This window comes from Salmo salar, chromosome ssa06 (assembly GCF_905237065.1).
Source record: "Salmo salar chromosome ssa06, Ssal_v3.1, whole genome shotgun sequence".
NCBI classification, from domain to species: domain Eukaryota; kingdom Metazoa; phylum Chordata; class Actinopteri; order Salmoniformes; family Salmonidae; genus Salmo; species Salmo salar.
In genome coordinates this window covers 31,009,721-31,025,042 of record NC_059447.1, presented here as the reverse complement: position 1 = coordinate 31,025,042, position 15,322 = coordinate 31,009,721, and the positions used below count along the sequence as shown (strand labels likewise).

The window sequence follows — 15,322 nt, the reverse complement described above, 5'->3', positions numbered from 1 at the left end:
CACACACGCACACACACACACACACTCACACACAGACACACACGCACTTTTACTCTCTTTATTACACACACCTCCCCACAAAACAGCATTTCTCCCTCTTCATTCCTTCTCTTTTCTCCTCTGAGTAGGAGAGGTGGACATTTTAACTGCGTCTGCCAGGAGAAGTCTTCCTTTCACCTTGACGGCCATATAATGAACTTTCTCATTTTGAGCTGAGCTGAGCTTACACAGTCAGTCAGCTATTTTCTCTTTGAGACCTTCTTTTCTTTCGTCTTCTGTCATTTTCCTCCGTGGTTTTGTCAGGGTGATCTCCAGAGTGAACGTGTGCACGTATATTAAAGAGATGGGAGACATTTGTGTTGGGTATTCAAGCATCCACTTCATTTAAGGTCCCAATATGATTTATAACATAAAGTAGGGAGAGTACTGATACGATTGTCCTTTTTAAAATGGGGCCAAATATTAACTAAGTATTTAAGTCTAGGTATTCTATAATCATTTACCAGAAGGAAAAATGGCAAAGAAAATCCATTTGTTTTTGATTCCAATGATGTAACAAGATACTATAACAGTATGGATTTACTTCCTGTATCAATACATACAGTGTACTCTGGAAGTTGACATTTACCGGGCATCATGGACACATACACGCGCACGCACGCACGAACACACACACACACACACACACACACACACACACACACACACACACACACACACACACACACACACACACACACACACACACACACACACACACACATTTGCACACACGGTGGGCTGGCAGGGTGCGTTCATAGACAGCTGGTGAAGACAGGGTGCTCTCTGGCTGCTAGAAGGAGCTGATTCAGGTGACATCTGTGCCTCCTGTTGCAGTGCAATAGTAGAAACACTAAAAGTGAATTACAACATTAATGACAGTGCTCTGCAAGCTGTCGTTCCACATTACACATCCATTATTCCTTGCATGGCTACTCAGAGGAATCGTTAAGGAATAGCCCCCCCAAAAATGCCTCTCTCTCTCTCGCCATCAATCTATCGATCATTCATCATTCACACACCTCCCAATTTCACACTTTTAAAGGCCCTATACAGCCATTTTATATCATTATCAAATTTCTGTGCAATCTTGGTGAAATCTCATATGTGAGTAGTGCAGATGATTGGCCAGTAGTACAACAACATGTATGTGATAGTGGAGTGGAATGCTTGTGCCGTCTGCCTGAGGGGACAGGCTGAGAAGAAGACTGGCTGGATGCACACAACCATGATGGCAGGCACCCGGCCGTCCGATAGGCATCACATAGACATCTCCCAGCTGTCACCCTTCACCACACTTTCAATAACTTCAAATCCCCCTAAAACTCATAGAATAGAGGCGCAGTCGATCACTCATAGCTCCCTTCACTCTTCCTGCTCTACAGGGAAATAACAGCAGAAAGAGAGAAACAGTCAGGATCCCATCCTCTCCAACAGGAAAGCACCAGGCACCATCCCCCTAAGGACATGGGGAGAACAAGGCTTTCATCATTTGGGTTAAGAAACAATAACCAAGATTGGTAACACTTTACATTAAGTTGCCCCCTTTGCGATGTACAATAACTACACAGTTATAACTGTAGAAACAACATAGTAGTTACATAGGTGTTGCTATGTAATTACATAGTAATACCGTTGTATCGCGACCAGTTATAGCCTAATATTAATACAAAGACCACATGGAAACTTGGAGTAATCTATATATGGTTGGTTAGATGAGGACATCTAGAAGGCTGCTATATATATACTGAACAAAAATATAAACACAACATGCAACAATTTCAAAGACTGAGTTAGAGTTCATATAATCTATGGATTTCACATGATTGGGCAGGGGCGCAGCCATGGATGGTTCTGGGAGGGCATAGGCCCACCCACTCGGGAGCCAGGCCCACCCACTGGGGAGCCAGGCCAAGCCAATCAGAATTTAAAAAAATCCCACAAAAGGGCATTATTACAGACTGAAATACTCCTCAGTTTCATCCGCTGTCCAGGTGGCTGGTCTCAGACGATCCCGTAGGTGAAGAAGCCAGATGTGGAGGTCCTGAGCTGGCACGGTTACATGTGGTCTGCGGTTGTGAGGCCAGTTGAACGTACTGCCAAATTCTCTAAAACGACATTGGAGGCAGCTTATGGAAGAAAAATGAACATTAAATTCTCTGGCAACAGCTCTGGTGGACATTCCTGCAGTCAGCATGTCAATTGCACTCCACCTTAAAACTTGAGACATCTGTGGCATTGTGTTGTGTTACAAAAATGCACATTTTAGAGTGGCCTTTTAGTGTCCCCATCACAAGGTGCACCTGTGTACTGATCATGCTGTTTAATCAGCTTCTTGATATGCCACACCTGTCAGGTAGATGGATTATCTTGGCAAAGGAGAAATGCTCACTAACAGGGATATAAACAAATTTGTGCACACAATTTGAGAGATATACGTGTCGTGTCTTTGGCATCATTAAAGTGAAGACTGTTATTTTATCAAATCAATTCTCTGTAATTATTATTACGTGATTAAACTAATCATGTAAAAGTAATTAACTAGGAAGTCGGGGCACCAAGGAAAATCTTCAGATTACAAAGTTATAATTTTCCTAATATAACTCTTCAGATATTTTAATATCTGATCAATTAGTCTTCTAATTAATGAATTATTATTTACCTCACATTAGTCTCATTCCAAATGTCGTTGTTGTTATCTGTTAGTTATCTGCATGAACCCAGCCTTTACTATGAATCATCCATACATCAATTGTCTTAATCATTTATTTTCTAAGTAAATAATCACAGAAATGCATAAACAAACAGTAGATATTGTTACAAGGAAATGATAGGGGATGTTCCCTAGTGGGCTAAGCCGATATGAAGGCTTGGTGGACAAAGGGAAGTGTGTGTGGACTGAGAAGGGCGGGAAAGACAAAAGAGTCACTACACAGTTGATAATTATATTAATTGAAATGCTAATCCTTTGCACATGAACGCTCACTCATTCGGGAATAATTGCAATCAATATATATTTACGCTCAGTGTGTCGTCGTGATCTCTGTTGAAATCGTCTGTCTTTCTGTTGGAAAGTTCATCCAAGCGTCTCTCTGCTTCCCTGGAGTCTTTCGTGGTTAGAATGGATACTTCAGAGTACCATTCAGAAATGTTCTTATAGAACAGATGTTTCGGCGGTTGTCGGTCTTCGCATTTCATGTTGACATAATTTCTAGCTGCAGACTAGTAATTAGAATCTAAGATTTGCTCTTATTCTGTCCGGATCGATAGTCTCAGAGTTTAACCATTTCCCAGCCATGTTGTAATGTCGTGTGTGTAGGTGGCAGAGAAGTCAGGCGCAGGAGAATCCAACTTGGTATAAATGGAGTATTTTAATAACGTTACTAAAACTCCAAAACCAAAGTACATAATAAATAAAAGTGGGTACAAGAACCCATCGCGCACCAATCCATAATACACGAGCATATGCACAAACAATCTCTGACAAGGACATGAGGGGAAACAGAGGGTTAAATACACAACATGTAATGAATGGGATTTGAACCAGGTGTGTAGGAAGACAAGACAAAACCAATGGAAAATGAGAAATGGATCAATGATGGCTAGAAGACCGGTGACGTCGACCGCCAAGCACCGCCCGAACAAGGAGAGGCATCGACTTCGGCAGAAGTCGTGACACGTGTAGCCAATGCTCCACATGGTATGGTTAGGAGTTCAACAACCATTACAACCTTACCTTATACTGAGGTTTTTGTGGTCTCTACTCAACCTTCGCCCCCTCAGCTGACCGAGGTACTGATGGTCTGAAGAAGATTTCTTCAGGTAGGGGTTTTATTCGTAACAGTAGAAAAGGGCTGTCCCATGAGCCAGATCATATCTGTGCTCATAGGGGCGAGCCAATGACGTAGTTTAACTTTAAAGGGAATACAATTCTCTCACATTAACATCATTACATCATTTCACAAATAGTTTCATCTTTACTCATTCATTTTATACAATAATTAGACGCAAACCTCATAATGGAGGCACCTGTATAAACAGAGTTATGGTAATGTCGCTGTATTGTCTTTCATGAGGTCACAAACGTGAAACAAAACGGACGGGTCGTAGCTGGCTTCTCCACCGACCATTTACACATTCTCCGAAACATGGACATTGTTCAGTTCTCAAGTTCTGTGATGTAGAAGAAGTTCCTTTGTTCTACTGTCAAACTCTCTCTATATATATACTGCATGGCCAGGAGGAGAGAGTCTCCTCCAGGAATTTACGAGCTGAGATAACAGAACCTGGGTGTAGAAGGGAGAGCTCTATACCCAGAAAGGGCCACGTCATGACATAGCTTTTTGCACGTATGAAAAATGTCTGGGATCTTTTATTTCAGCTCATGAAACATGGGCCACCACTTTACATGTTGCGTTTAAATTCAACGAATCACCACTTCACATCGGTTTTTAAATAGCGACAGGGGTTGGCTTTCATTCGAATGATAGTTTAACCTTCAAATCCATTAATTCATGTGAGGCCAGAGACATTTTATGGGAGGAGAGACCGATTTTATTCTAGCCACCTGTCACGACTTCCGCCGAAGTCGGTCCCTCTCCTTGTTCAGGTGGCGTTCGGCGGTCGACGTCACCGGCCTTCAAGCCATCGACGATCCACTTTTCATTTTCCATTTGTTTTGTCTTTATTTTACACACCTGGTTTCAATTCCCCAATTACATGTTCATTATTTAACCCTCTGTTTTCCCCATGGTTTTTGTGCGTGATTTTTTTATGTATGTTCAGTCCGTTATTGTGGGCTCGGTATTTACGACATGTTATTGGAATATTTTAGTAAAGTTACTTGTGTTACTCATCTCTGTGGTCCTGCGCCTGACTCCTCTGCACCAGCTACACCCAGACCGCTACACCACCGTGGTCTGAAAACGACAGCCGCATTCTAAGTCCCATTATGGACTGGCATGTATGACAAAAATACTTGTACTAAACCAAAGATATTGATCTGTTTCAAGCAATTGATTTTGGGAGAACGTGATGACTATAAACTATAATACTCACATCACCAATCTGAGGTAAAATTACGTGTATGTCCTGTAATTGTTGTGTGGTGAAAACGTTTGTCTGTGTAATGTAGCAGGCCTAACACATTCTATCCACCAGTTTACAGTCAAATAAATGTCGGTAACACTTCATCTGTGAATAATGTATGTATATCCTAGCACACCCATAGTGCATGTATCCATAACAGGTAATAGATCCTCAAGTTAATTAACCCATTCAACAAATACAGTAAGATTTTCTTCACCTGAAGCTCTTTGATATTCTTCTTAAGTTGTGCAAAAAGAGACTTAGCGTAATATAATATAATTCATAAAGCCAAAATAATTCAATATTTCGATATAGGATGATAGTAAATGAAGCACACTTACAGATTTTTAAAACAATGACATCTATTTATCATTACTTTAACCATGGAGGGCGTTTAAAAATAGACAATTGAAACAGGCGCCCTAGACTATAGATTCAACAGTGACAGCAGCCTGAACCGTTGATGTCCCTACTATTATCTGCAAAGGTTGTTGCAATGTAACTACAAAGTAATTCAACATTTCACTTCACTTTACATTAAGTTGCTCGCTCCTGGGTAAGTACATTGTAAATACATGTATATCCCTTGTAACAACAGTGTAATTACAGAGTTGGTTGTTAAAGATTGTAACGGCTGAACGGCTCATTATGAGAGGCAGGTAGTGTGTTGTGTACCTCCAATCAAGTTTAATTGTGATGTTTAATCGACATTTGTGTCATATTGGCTTAGATGTGATAGTAGAAAGAATTTAACATTGAGCATCAATCAATCCCTACTTATTGTGAGTACAGTACAGTGAAAGGGTTATACCTAATGTTCTCCTATCTCCTGTCTCCTAATTTCTCTTAGTTAGCCTATTGTCTGCAAAGGTTGCTACATTGTAACTACATTATAATTATAAAGGTTATACCCTACTGGGTTTCACTTTACATTCATTTGCTTGCTCCTGGGTAGGTACATGATAATCAAATAAAATTTCTCAAATGCTTCATAAACAACAAGTGTAGACTAACAGTATTTATGGGCCCTTCACACCCACAATGCAGAGAGAAAGAAAATAGTGAAATAATAGAAAACTAAAACACCTAATAATAAAGGTAATAATAAATACACAATGAGTGATAACTTGGCTATATACACCGGGTACCAGTGCCGAGTCAATGTGCAGGGGTACGAGGTAGATACAGTATGCACATATAACTAGGAATAAAGTGACAGATAATAACCAGTAGCAGCAGCGTACGTGATGAGACATAAAAGTTAGTGCAAAAAGGGTCAATGCAGAAAGTCTGGGTAGCTATTTGGTTAACTATTTAACTAACTATTTAGCAGTCTTATGGAAGCCAATTCTAGATTTAATTTGGGATTGGAGATGCTTAATGTGAGTCTGGAAGGAGAGTTTACAGTCTAACCAGACACCTAGGTATTTGTAGTTGTCCACATATTCTAAGTCAGAACCGTCCAGAGAAGTGATGCTGGACGGGTGGGCAGCTGCAGGCAGCGATCGGTTGAAGAGCATGCATTTAGTTTTACTTGCATTTAAGAGCAGTTGGAGGCCACGGAAGGAGAGTTGTATGGCATTGAAGCTCGTCTGGAGGTTAGTTAACACAGTGTCCAAAGAAGGGCCAGAAGTATACAGAATGGTGTCGTCTGCGTAGAGGTGGATCAGAGAATCACCAGCAGCAAGAGCGACATCATTGATGTATACAGAGAAAAGAGTCGGCCCGAGAATTGAACCCTGTGGCACCCCCATAAAGACTGCCAGAGGTCCGGACAATAGGCCCTCCAATTTGACACACTGAACTCTGTCTGAGAAGAAGTTGGTGAACCAGGCGAGGCAGTCATTTGAGAAACCAAGGCAGTTGAGTCTGCCAATAAGAATGTGGTGATTGACAGAGTCGAAGCCTTGGCCAGGTCGCTGAATATCGTTTAGGACCTTGAGCGTGGCTGAGGTGCACCCATGACCAGCTCGGAAACCAGAATGCATAGTGGAGAAGGTACAGTGGGATTCAAAATGATCGGTGATCTGTTTGTTAACTTGGCTTTCGAAGATCTTAGAAAAGCAGGGTAAGATAGATATAGGTATGTAACACTTTGGGTCTACAGTGTCTCCCCTTTGAAGAGGGGGATGATCACGGCAGATTTCCAATCTTTGGGGATCTCAGACGATATGAAAGAGAGGTTGAACAGGCTAGTAATAGGAGCTGCAACAATTGCGGCGGATCATTTTAGAAAGAGAGGGTCCAGATGGTCTAACCCAGCTGATTTGTAGGGTTCCAGATTTTGCAACTCTTTCAGAACATCAGCTATCTGGATTTGGGTGAAGGAGAAATGGGGGAGGTTTGGGCAAGTTGCTGTGGGGGGTGCAGGGCTGTTGACCCTATAAATATTTGGATCAGCGATGGCCGTGCGGCATAGGCGAGATGCAGTAGATGGTATAGAATACAGTATATATATAGGAGTTGAGTAATATAATATGTAAACATTATTAAAGTAGCATTATTTAAAGTGACTAGTGATACCTTTATTAAGTCCATTTATTAAAGTGGCCAGAGATTTCAGTCTGTATGTTGGCAGCAGCCTCTCTATGTTAGTGATGGCTGTTTAACAGTCTGATAGCCTTGAGATAGACGCTGTTTTTCAGTCTCTCGGTCCCAGCTTTGATGCACCTGTACTGACCTCACCTTCTGGATGATAGCGGGATGAACAGGCAGTGGCTCGGGTGGTTGTTGTCCTTGATGAACTTTTTGGCCTTCCTGTGACATCGGGTGCTGTAGGTGTCCTGGAGGGCAGGTAGTTTGCCCCAGTGATGTGTTGTGCAGACCGCACGACCCTCTGGTAAGCCTTGCGGTTGAGTGCAGTGAAGTTGCCATACCAGGCGTTGATACAGCCCGACAGGATGCTCTCGTTTGTGCATCTGTAAAATATGTTATAGTTGACAAGCCAAATTTCTTCAGCCTCCTGAGGTTGAAGACGCTCTATTGCCCCTTCTTCACCACGCTGTCTGTGTGGGTGGACCATTTCAGTTTGTCGGTGATGAATATGCCGAATCTTCTCCACTACTGTCCCATTGATGTAGATGGGGGTTTGCCCCCTCTACTGTTTCCTGAAGTCCACAATCATCTCCTTTGTTTTGTTGACATTGAGTGTGAGGCTATTTTCCTGACACCACACTCCGACGGCCCTCACCTCCTCCCTGTAGGCCGTCTCGTTGTTGTTGGTAATCAAGCCTACCACTGTAGTGTCGTCTGCAAACTTGATGATTGAGTTGGAAGCGTGCATGGCCACGCAGTCATGGGTGAACAGAGTACAGAAGTGGCCTGAGAACGCACCCTCGTGGGGCCCCATTGTGGAGGATTAGCGGGGTGTTTTCTACCTTCACCACCTGGGGGCGGCCCGTCAGAAAGTCCAGGACCCAGTTGCACAGGTCGGGGTCGAGACCCGGGGTCTCGAGCTTAATGACGAGTTTGGAGGGTACTATGGTGTTAAGTGCTGAGCTGTAGTCAATGAACAGCATTCTTACATAGGTATTCCTCTTGTCCAGATGAGATAGGGCAGTGTGCTGGAGTTTGCATCGTCAGTGGATCAATTGGGGAGATAAGCAAGTTTAACTGGGTCTAGGGTATCAGGTAGGGTGGAGGTGATATGATCCTTGACTAGACTCTCAAAGCACTTCATGATAACAGAAATGAGTGCAACGGGGCGATAGTCATTTAGTTCAGTTACTTTAGCTTTCTTGGGAACATGAACAATGGTGGCCATCTTGAAGCATGTGGGGATAGCAGACTGGGATAGGGATAGATTGAATATGTCCGTAAACACACCAGCCAGCTGGTCTGCGCATGCTCTGAGGACGCGTCTAGGGATGCCGTCTGGGTCGGCAGCCTTGCGAAGGTTAACACGTTTAAATGTTTTACTCACGTTGGATATGGAGAAGGAGAACCCACAGGCTTTGGTAGCAGGCCGTGTCAGTGGCACTGTGTTCTCCTCAAAGCGAGCAAAGAAGTTGTTTAATTTGTCTGGGATCAAGACGTTGATGTCCACGACGGGGCTGGTTTTCATTTTGTAATCTGTGATTTGACTGTAGACCCTACCACATACTGTCATCGCTGTGTGTGTAGGTGGCAGGGAAGTCAGGCGCAGTAGAAACCAACTTGGTATCACTGGAGTTGTTTTAATAAAATAATAAACAAACACGAACTCCAAAACCAAAATTTACATAAAATAACATGGGCAACAATACCGGTAGCTCACTACTACAAAATACACGACACAAAATAACATACAAACAATCTCGGACAAGGACATGAGGGGAAACAGAGGGTTAAATACACAACAGGTAATGAATGGGATTGGAACCAGGTGTGTGTGAAAACAAGACAAAACCAATGGATAATGAAAAATGGATCAGTGATGGCTAGAAGACCGGTGACGTCGACCACCGAGCACCACTCGAACAAGGAGGGGCATCGACTTCGGCAGAAGTCGTGACACATACGTCTCGTGTTTGAGCCGTTGAATTGCGACTCTACTTTGTCTCTATACAGACGCTTTGCTTGTATGATTGCCTTACGGAGGAAATAGCTGCATTGTTTGTATTTGGTCATGTTTCCAGTCGCCTTGCCATGATTAAAAGCGGTGGTTCACGTTTTCAGTTTTGCGCAAATGCTGCCATCAATCCACGGTTTCTGGTTAGGAAAGGTTTTACTAGTCACAGTGGGTAAGACATCGCCGATGCACTTGCTAATAAACTCGCTCACCAAGTCAGCGTATACATCAATGTTATCCCAGTCCACGTGATCGAAGCAATCTTGAAGCGTGGAATCCGATTGGTCAGACCAGCGCTGGATAGACCTGAGCACGGTCGTTTCCTGTTTTAGTTTCTGTCTATAGGCTGGGAGCAACAAAATGGAGTCATGGTCAGATTTGCCGAAGGCAGGGCGGGGGAGGGCTTTGTATGCATCGCAGAAGTTAGAGTAGCAATGACAGGATGTGCCTTGTTACAATTGTTGTTACCAGGTCCTAGCCTATTTATCAACCCTGGTATTCCATGTGGCTTCAATGATAGTGGCACCTTGTAGTTAGTAACAAGTAACAAGGTCCGATTTTGGTTAGAGTTATTAACGTGGTAATTCATAGATGACTTTAAAACGTAATTACAAAACACGACTTAAATAGTGGAACAAAAAAATGTGTAATAACATCCATAATTACACATGTGGAATAGACTTCAGCAAGTGGCTGTGTAATTACACATTCCTTGTTCCAAATGTTTAATAACTGAAAGCGCTACAAACGTATTACCATGTAATTACATAGTAACACCTATGTAACTACTGCAGTATTACTACAGTTATTACTCTGTAGTTACCTAGCAGTAGGGGCAACTTAATGTACAATTCATTTAAGACGGTTTGACAGCAGTACCCAACTACTATAAATCTGCTCTCTCGTATAGGATCAATGGTAATCTGTAAACTCTCTGTGTGGTTGATTATTGGGAATAAAGGGCCTGATGATTAGACAGAGGCGAGCATCAGGAGCACGGTGATGTGGGATTTGAGGCTGAGCTAACCTACACTTTTTCTTTAGGATACGTCGCCGCCGTGTAATTTGGAATTCTGCCACCTAGAATGGAATAACCATTCATTGCCGACCCGAAGCATCTCTCCTGAGAACACAAACAGATCCTCAACATATTCAAGTGCAGCTTTTTGTCTTGACTGTGATTTCTTCATTCAGGAGAGTGCCACACAAAATGTGTCGTACTTGAAGTGTTTTACAATTACTAGGTGATTATATCAGCCAGCATTGGCATATTAAAAGGAAGACAGTACTTGAAGACACAGATAATGATGAGTGTTGAAAATCATTTCCTACTCATTATTAACGGCAGACATTGAATACTGGGAGGAAAAGGGGGCTATAAATACCCATAAACCTTTATTGTGTAAATAATCACAATTAGGCAGAAATAAGATCAGACTGTCTTTGTTGAAGGAAGCTAATTAAAAACGGGGAGATAGCAGTGAACAAGGCTTTGTGTGGGAGATTGGAGCTGTGCGACAATCTATAGGAGGAAATTATTGTTCGCTTTTTCCTCTCATCCAAGCAGAGAAAATAATGTGTTACGCTCTAAAACCAACCCTGCTATTTTGTTTCAAGTGTGGGGTTTCTCTGTTTGATATCATATTTCATTCAACAAACGTAGACTTGTCGGTGCACTACATTAATGTTGAAAAGGTCTGTGCAGAATAAACATTGCCTTTCAGAAAGTAGTCACACCCCTTGACTTTTTCCACATTTAGTTGTGTTAAATTGAGATGCTGTTTCACTGATCTACACATGATACCCCATAATGTCAAAGTGGAATTTTGTTTGTAAAACATTTTCGAAATTAATCAAAAATGAAAAGCAGAAATGTCTTAAGTCATTAAGTATTTAACCCCTTTGTTATAGCAAGCCTAAATAAGTTCAGGAGTACAAATGTGCTTAACAAGTCACATAAGTTGCATGGACTCATTCTGTGTTTAATAATAGTGGTAAACAGGATTTTTGAATGGCTACCCCATCTCTGTACACCACACATACATTTATCTGCAAGGTCCCTCAATCGAGTAGTGAATTTCAAGCACAGATTCAACCGCAATGACTCATAAGGAAGGGCAACATAAAAATCAATTTTATGTCCTGACTACAAAGCGTTATGTTTGGGAAAATCCAACACAACACATCACGGAGTACCACTCCTTATATTTTCAAGCATGGTGGTGGCTGGATCATGTTATTGGTAAACTTGTCATCGGCAAGGAGTAGGGAGTTTTTGAGGATAAAAACAAAGGGAATAGAGCTAAGCACAGGCAAAATCCTAGAGGAAAACCTGGTTCAGTCTTCTTTCCAGCACACATTGGGAGACAAATTCACCTTTCAGCAGGAAGACAATAACCTAAAACACAAAGCCAATCTATACTGGAGATGCTTACAAAGACAACATTGAATGTTCCTTAGTGGTCTAGTTACCGTTTTCACTTCAATCGGCTGAAAATCTTTGGCAAGACTTTCAAATGTCTTTCTAGCAATTTGACAGAGCTTGAATTTTGTTTTATAATAATGGGCAAATATTGTACAATCCAGGTGTGCAAAGCTCTTAGAGACCCAAAAAGACTCACAGCTGTAATCGCTGCCAAAGACGTTTCTAACATGTATTGTCTCAGGGGGTGAATACTTATCTAATCAAGATATACTACTTAATTTTTTATAAATGTAGTATTTTTCTTCCACTTTGACACTAAAGAGTATTTTGTGTATATCGTTGACAAAAAATGACAATTCAATACATTTAATTAAATACACAACAAAATGTGGAAAAAGTCAAGGGGTGTGAATACTTTCTGAAGTCATTGTATGTCATGAGAAATGGTAGCATCAAACGAGTTAATATGAATGATTTCAATTAATCAAAGATCTATACCTTGCAGTATGCTTTCCAGTGTCCAAATTTGTCAATTTATTAGACAAAAGACCCTTTCACCAGAACACATATTCGAGTTGCGTTCACTCACATATTTCCTATATTTCTCATACAGCTTCAATGCACTTGGCAGTAGTATGGTCTGTATGATCAATAAAAAGTCAAGAGCTAAAAGCAAACATTGTTTACTAGTCAAGAGCCAAACACCTCTAATATACTGTTTGATCCAGCAAAGTACTCTTAGTGCAACACTTCAACCACGGCCCACTTCTATGTCTCATTTAGCTGGTGATTATGGCTTTCAATGACATCAAGTAGAGAAAAATTACACATAGATACATCTAATGTTGATGACTGTCATCGACAATACCAAATCAACTCTACTATTCAACATCCACAACAGGTACAGTATATCCTCCGCTCCATTTTCCTCTCCCATTATTCCTTGTTAATAAAGACAGGTCTTTTTTCTCTCTCTCTGTCCTACAGAACTGCATATCTCCCTGTCTTACCGACCTGGGTGAATTTGTGCCCCTAATCAGCTAGGCAGTCTTGTTTCTTCAGTAAGAGGCAGGCGACACGCTTCCCTTCCCCCCTAATTCCCTGCTCTCGGCAGACAGACAGACAGGCAGGCAGGCTCTTATTAACATGCCCGCCCAGGTAAAGAGTTCCCTCCAACACAGCCCCCACTGCCCACCAGGTCTGCACACCATTATCCCCGCTACTCAATAGCTGGCCGTCTCAATGCACATCTGTCGAGCCGCCGCATCCCCGCACCTTAATTAGCTTTACAACTTCTCCCCACTTCTGGACGGAAATGAATGATAAAGCTGCCGTGGCCGGGGATGGATAGAGAGAGATGGGACGGAGGGGGAGGGAGGGAGAGAGAGAGGGAGAGAGGGAGAGATGGAGAGAGGGGGAGAGAAAGAGAGAGCGAGAGAGAGAGAGAGACGATAGCTGAATGCTGAGGTGGGAGACTAGGAGGACTGGAGTGGGAAGCCGAGCCAGTCTCCAGTCTCTCTCTACATTAATTCCCCTCAGGTCCAGGCCTCAGCCTCGGCACCAGGAAACCCTTTCCTGTCCCCCCACTGTAGTCTCTCCACCCCGAGGATACAGCCCTGTGTGTGCCTGCCTTATCTTATCAGGCTCCCTCTCACATCGATCCCCCTTTTCAGTTCTCCTTCACAGAGGGCTTCAAAGCTGACTCTGACTCCTTTCTGAATGCCCTCCCTCTCCTTCTCTCCCTGGGTAGAGGTGTTTCCAGAGGGAGTTTGTGGCATGGCTAATGTTGATCTGGCGTGACTCGGTGCCGCCTAATCGCCAAGCCTTTTGTTTGCTGCTGAAATTACTTAAAAGTAGGGAGAAAAGAAAAGCCACCCAATTAATACAACATTTCCCCCAGAAGTCAATGTGGGAGTGTGTTTAAATGTACGGAGTAAGGCTAATTATAATCCTGCATAGTATTTATGCTCTGTCCCTGTCATTACTACGTCCTGTAATCCTCTGACCCTTGTTTTCTGGAATGTGTTGATGAGCCTTATGCCAGTTGCCAAATATATTAAGCTCATCTCATATTCCTAAAGGCCCTAGCAACTATCTCATGCACAAACAATATGAAATTAACTGCCGTTACTATGGTGATGCGCATGGAACAATATCGTAATCAGCGTTGCTATCAACAATGGGAGTTTCAATCCAGAAGGGGCAAGGGTTGGGGAGAAAAAAATACGCTATTTTAGTACAACTGCAATTATACATACACCTCCATTAAGGCAACCCGCGGTGTATATAACCTCGTGCATGCTCCCTTCCTTCCAACTGCCTCCAGTATTAGATATACTCATCTCCCGTGTGTTAAGATTCCTCACATTCCATCCCTCCATCCATCCATCCCTCCATCCATCCAGCAATTATGCCCCCCACCACCAAAAGCCATCAAAACAGTAATTTCACTTCTTCTCCGGCAAGCGTTCCCATTTCCTCCAGTGAAAGGCCTGAATCATCCCCTTATCTCCATGGCCATTACACAGTGTGTATGAGAGTGAAAACAATGGGCCTGTGTGATGAGATCATGGCACTTCATTTCTCTGAGGCAGATCTTCTAGAAACAAAAGGGATCAAAACTGTTCGCTGCTCTGGCACCCCAATGGTGGAACAAGCTCCCTCACGACGCCAGGACAGCGGAGTCAATCAGCACCTTCCGGAGACACCTGAAACCCCACCTCTTTAAGGAATACCTGGGATAGGATAAAGTAATCCTTCTAACCCCCCCCCAAATTAAAAAAAAGATATAGATGTACTATTGTAAAGTGGTTGTTCCACTGGATATCATAAGGTGAATGCACCAATTTGTAAGTCGCTCTGGATAAGAGCGTCTGCTAAATGACGTAAATGGAAATGGAAATGGATCCCCTGGCATGGAGGATGACAATGGTACAAGGGCCTGTGGATTTTGCTGTCACTGAGTACAGGGCTGTAGGGCAAGTCATCCTCCGTAATAAGAGGAGCGAGGAGATGAGGATAGAGAGAGGGTCCCATGGTTTAGGGGATCAGCAGAGGGGCTTTGGGGCTCCTAACCCACAGTCAGCCAGGGGAACTATCCAGTCCAGGCACATGAATCAAACCAGGACCTGTTCTCTTACTCCTACGCGTTGTTGGAAAGCCTGAGAAGAGCCGTGGCGCCATAGCGTTCTCTCTGTGTCTGGTGGAGGAAGACAACGTTG

General features: G+C 42.8%; 1 protein-coding gene across 5 annotated transcripts in view; it reads right to left on the bottom strand.

Moving 5' to 3' along the window:
• LOC106601438 (RNA binding protein fox-1 homolog 3) overlaps nucleotides 1–15,322 on the bottom strand; it is a 380,636-nt gene that overhangs the window by 302,272 nt on the left and 63,042 nt on the right. The window lies entirely within an intron of this gene.